Raw genomic sequence first — 6,260 nt, forward strand, 5'->3', positions numbered from 1 at the left:
CTTGCCTCAACCTCCTGGCTGCATCCTTGCTAATAAACTAATCTGGTGCTATTGATGGATTCTTTCCCAAACACCTACTACATTTATACAGCATGTTGTTTCCACTCTCCATATTATTATTCATTGTGATTTTGCACTATGTGGTCATCCCACGTAGTGCATATAGTAAAAACCAACCCAAAAAAAAAAGGGGGTTGGTTTTTGCCAGAAAAGACCTTGTTATTTAACCTCATATTTTTAACACCTTCTTTTTAATCTATATGTGATTCTAGATGTTTTGCTACTCATTTGGGTTCCTGCTCTGGCAGGGGGATTGGAGTAGATGATCTTTCAAGGTCCCTTCCAATCCCCAACATTCTGTGATTCAGTGGGATTCTGTGTAATCCATGACTGTAACAAGGCAGTTAAACTCACTGAAGCTTCCCCACCGAGGCACAACCAACGATAAGGAGAGATCAGTAAACCCAGTTTTAGTCTGGTTGAGTACAATGGTCATTGGGTAATATTTTTAAAGCCTGCAAGTCCAATTTGCAGAAAGGAAACACACCTCTCTGTGTCAAAATATCCTCTGCTCCCAGTGCAGAGGGGTCCTCAATACTAGTGCCATTTTTCACACTGGAGTCCAGGAGCTGTTGAAGAGCTGACTGTGAGTGACTAGAGCATCAGTGCCCTCTCTCCAAATATCAGGCAGGTTTGCAACTTTCTCTGGTTCAAGACTGCCTCCTTCCTTGCCTTGAAATGATAATTTCTGGTACTTATTGATATAAAAGTAGCAAATCTGAGCACAAAATAAACATTTGTATTTCAGGCTGCAGCCACCTTGTTATTTCTTCATCAGGAACCAGTGTGTGGTATTTGTTGTGATGGCTTTTAGCATATGGAAGAACAAGATCAGATTCCTAAAATATTCTGAAAACCAGTTATAGCTTTAACAGTGACTGTGGTTAAATATAAAACCTAAGTAATTTGTTCTATTAAAAAGTAAGAGTCTTATTTTTATCAAGTCATGTTATGAGTGCATGTTCTAAATCAGCCAAAAGCTCTTGTAGCAGTAAGAGCTTCACTTCTGCAATTTTTAACAGCCCAAGTTGGTGTGGCTTCTTTGTGCATTTTATTAGCACAGAATTCTTCCTCTGACATGGACCAGATCAGGCAGACTCTAGAAGATTAAATATTTGAAGAAGACACAGGCAAGGAAAAGGCAAGAGCTGAATAAAAATGTTGAGTTTATTTTTTGCCTGCAAAGATGAGTCTCATTTGGACAGGGTCAGATTGTGATGGGCACACAGGACTAAGAAGTAAAAACACGTATTTCATGCATTCATATAAAGCTTCTCCTCCTGACATCCCTCTCTGTGCTATCATGCATGTCTCCATATGCATGGGTCCAGTTTAAAATTACGCTGCTAATGATGATATGCAACTATTCCAAGCATCCTTTAACCAGAATACGTACTCCATACAAGATTAAAGAATGGTTTGTCTGATGCACTCTAGACAGGCGGTATGGAGCAGGGTCAAGGCAAGTATGTAGCAGAGCTCTGAAATTTCCTTTTTGATCAAGCAAGTAGCCAGCATATGTTCGCAGCTGGAATGTGTGCTCAACTTACTTTAGTGAAGTTTCAGCACTGACCTTTTGCTGCATTCCTCCACCAGCAGTAAAATGGTTCTGCTTAAGTAAACTGGCATATACCACGTGCAAACCCAGCTGTCCTCTCCAGCCCACCGTTTCTCCTACTGTTACAAAAAGCCTGAAGGCATGGGAATGCTGTAATTTAATGTGTAATAACCTCTCATTAAAATAATGTGAAAAATAATTGTGCTCATGGCACAATAAAATCCACATTGAGAAACCGGTTTAAGAACTGGCCACAGGAGTGCATGTTAATAGGTCCTGGATTGTTGTACTTTATTACTGTCTGGTTGACACAAACACAGGAGGTTGAAGCCTCTTACACCATCTCCAGCTTGACCCATCCTTACCTCTCTTCGGTTGCTTTGTGTTTGCCACCTTTGTTCTTGTTCTGCTTCGTTTTTCTAAATGTCTGGCAGGTCTGGCCTGTGTATGACTCCACTGTAAAAATTTAGATGGTTTATGCAGCAGGTAGGTGATCCCACAGGCAGTTATTACTGTGTAGAATGTTTCTTTACAGAGCTACTCGTGGTAACAAGCACAGTCATTGGTGCCAGATTGTGCCCTTGCAGTGTGGCATTGCACTGTGTGCAGACCAAGGCTTTGCCAGATGGTTTGTGATTCCAAGTACCCCTATTTATGAGATGGGTTAAACTTCAGATGTGTGGGCTTGGCTTTCAGAAAGTGCTGAATATCCCCCATCAGAACGTAAATCTGTTTAAGCTGCCTTAGTTTCAGGACTCAAAAATGAAGATATTGCTTGGTGTTTGAACAGCCAGGAGAGAGCTTTCCTTTATGTGCATGGCCTGAGCTTCCCAAAAGTCACAACTGAATGCATCTTTCTCCATAAAAATTCAGAAACTACACAAAAGACAAGGATCCAGCATATATTGTATACAGCCTGCACTGCCATATTCTTGATGCCTTTTTGGAGGGGGAGAGATGAAAACCCTGGTGAATGGGAAGGACAGTCAGGAAAGATCCAAAATATTTTTTTTTTAAATTTTTTTTAATCCTCTCATAGGAATTAGGGTGCTGTCTACACTGCCCTGCTGAAATAAATACCTCAGCCTTGACCGACTTTTCTGCCCATTGCCATGACATCAGCTGAAAGATGATCACCTACCGCTGCTCGTTGCTGCTGCCTTTCACTCAGAGGTAGATCAGTTTATACAGAGCAACCGAGGAGCTCTTCTGACCCACCTCATTTTGCCTGCAGAGGCTCAGGGAGCGTTTCACCCAGTGGAGGTGGCAAACTTTAGCAGACAGGGAGTCAGCCGGGGTGAAACTACCACTTTTAGCGTATGTCCCAGAAGCCAGGGAACATGTGGATGAAGCATGCGTCCTCACTGCGTGGCAGGTGTTGTACCAGTCTATCTGAAAGCCTTGTGTGAAGTGTAGTCCATACACTCAAAAAGACACCTAACCTGGGTTGGAAGTGCTACTGAATGCTGAGGCTGTCGTGGATAGAAGCAGAGTCAGGAACAACACCCTTAAGCATGAACTCAGCCACGAAGATAATGCTCTATTGTCTTAACATAGAGGTACTTAAATATGAGCCTAACTTTAAGTGTGGGTACACTTGATATGTCTGCAGTTACACAAATCCTTGCTTTCTGAATTAGGACCCTACACAGTTCTGCAGTGTTGTAGCCTGAGTAAATTGGCTCTCCACCTGGATTTTGCATTTTAACTATTTGGTGGGTCTGATTTATTTTAGCTGTGAGACAGATGAGCTACAAATTCTCCAACAGCACAAAAAGATGTCAGATGTTTTGGGACCTGGAGGATTTGAGAGTGCTGGGGGTTGCCGAATCCAGCCCAAATCCAGCCGAGGCTGCTGCAGCTCCATATCCCCAGGTCCAGGCAGCAGCAAGGCAAAGCATGGATTCTCAGTAGCCACACATATACACAATACACATATATCTACATGGCTGGTCATACAGACCAACACAGCACTCAACCAAATGCAAACAGTGGCCCTAACCTCATCCTGGTACTTTTCCTGACTGATTGGGATGAAAGCCCAGTAGTGGAAAACATATGTGCATGTATGCATACATACACATAAACAAACACATATACATACATGCTATATGTATTCCTCCAGCAGCCGATGTGCTTTTAGACACTTAGTCTGTCTAGCAACTTCCCCCCATCTTTGATCTCCCTGCTGCTGGCACTTGGACATACAAGCCCCTGAGTCCTGCAGGTCTCCTCACACACCTACACGGACACACACATGCCCTGTGAATCCCCTCTATAACTGGACTGAGATGTTGATTATCTCCAGTATCTGGCCCCTGGATCCCTGGCCTCCTTACACAGAGATGCACATGAACAGGTCTCTCTGCTAGCCTTCCCAGCAGTTGACCCCCAGTCCTTCCAGTAGCTGACTCTCAGACCCTCTGATTGCTCATGGCCACTCCAACATTTAGCCGACAAGCCACTTATCCTACTTGCAGGCAGTCCAGCGTGATATTCATGGGCAAGTACACACACAGCCACCCACACCCATGGAATTGGCACTCTCCAGTCTCCCCAGTTGCTGACTTCTCAGACTCACAATCCCTTTTAACCCAGGGGATGCTCACCAGTGGCTGGCACCCAGACCTCCATACACACAGGTGCCCATAGAATAGAGAGGCCTTCACCCAGGAAAATGATCAAGAATAGATTTTAATAAGAAGACAGGAGAGACTGCGGTGACCAGGTGCAAGGGATAGCCAGACAAGAGTACTGCCCAGCAACCTGTTTATATGCAACTGTCCCCTTTCACCACTTATCCCTCTGTTTTCCATGCTTGTTCCTCCCCAGTCCACCTTGATTGCTCCCTCCTCACCTCTGGTCCTTCCTCTAAGCATCCTATAACATGTCTTGTGCAATCCCCAAATGCTTTTTCCCCAGGCTGCCCTATTGAGTCCCACACCCCTGCAGGCAGTAACCCCCCTCAGTCTGTACAGCGATGAGCAGAGAGCCTCGCCAGCTCACTCACCTGGTGTGTCTCACACCCAGACAATGGGGCTGATCATCCTTGTCAGTAAATACCTACCTTATTTTAATAAATATGGGGTGAAGAAAAGCTAGAAAATTATGTTGTCTGCTTCCAGCAAATTATTTCCCACTGTAAGCAAGAGTAAGATATACTGTTGTCTACAGTGTGGTGTACACAGATAAAGAATCAACATGACTGAAAGCCCCTTCCTTTAAACTCTTTATTTATCAATACCTCTAATGAGCTCTGCAAATCCCAAAGATTTTTAAAAAATTAACACGGTCCCTTTAATTGCAATATAGGCGTGAGATCATGTTATAGTAGAAATGTTGGTTGGAAGGGACCTCTGGAAGTCATCTAGTCTGACCTCCCACTTGAAATGGGGCTCTTGCCAACTCTAGAAAAGAGCAAGTCGTGTCTGACCTTCATGCTGTATTTCCAGCCATAGGGACATATCCACCTAACTTAACATATGATGATTACTATAGGGCTAAGAATAAATCTCTGACTAGGGTGATCTTTTGAACACACTGGATGGTATCTGATTCAATTTATTGCAAAGACCTTTTGCAATGGATTTTTCTCTTTTTTTCTTTCTGTCTGTGTGTCTGGGTGGGCTTTTTGTTTGTTTGTTTGTTTGTTTGTTTTTACCCACAAGTTAAACGTTTAGAGCTTTCCCTTTTTCTGCAAGGGACCGGATCTTGTGAAAACATAAGCACCTGAATAGTGCTACTGATGTGAATGAAATGTGTAAGAGTCTATCAACTTGCTTCCTTTTTCATGAGATTTACATGACCTACACTGATAGACTGCTAACAAGGGGGCTTTGGGAAGTATATGTTTGCATGGTGAGGAGCTGTATATATTATTACTGCAAAATCATCTGCCCACTGGTGGTTTAAGTATATTATGACACCTATCCAGCACTCTTGTACTGTATATCTCAATTTTGCAAGGGTGAGTTTCATAACTCAGGGTTTTCAAATGAAGTAATTGAAAGGGGATATCTTGGCTAAAGATGCCATGAGGCACTGGTGACATCGAGGGAGTGAGTCTTGTTCTTCTGATGCCCAGTTTAGATTTTGAGCCTTTGATCTGGCTGCTAAGCAATCTTTTGTTTAGAAGAGTTGCACAGATTTGATGACTTGCATATTTTGCCCACATTTATCTTCTTATTTAACCATTACATACTGCAAGAGATATACTGGGAAGTGAAACCTTGGCCCACTGCAGCCAATAGCAAACCTCCTACAAAGTCCAGTAGGATCAAAGATTACTTTGTCATAAATAGTCATAAAAAGAATTTTGGCTTAGGCGAGCAACTGAGTAGTGGAAATTGACTGTAAAGTCAGCCTGTATAATGATGTCCAGCAAAGGTTCATCATATGAAGGTTTTGTGCTTCAGCTTTTCAAGTTCTTAGAATCATAGAATAGTTAGGGTTGGAAGAAGGGACCTTAAAGATCATCTAGTTCCAAGCCTCCTCTCACGAGCAGGGGCACCTTCCACTAGATCTGGTTGCTCAAAGCCTCATCCAACCTGGCCTTGGACACTTCCAGGGAGGAGACATTCACAACTTCCTTGGGCAACCTGTTCCAGTGTCTGACCACCCTCACAGTAAAGAACTTCTTCCT

The sequence above is a fragment of the Antrostomus carolinensis genome, unplaced genomic scaffold (genome assembly GCF_000700745.2).
Source record: "Antrostomus carolinensis isolate BGI_N321 unplaced genomic scaffold, ASM70074v2 scaffold6282, whole genome shotgun sequence".
Taxonomy (NCBI): Eukaryota; Metazoa; Chordata; class Aves; order Caprimulgiformes; family Caprimulgidae; genus Antrostomus; species Antrostomus carolinensis.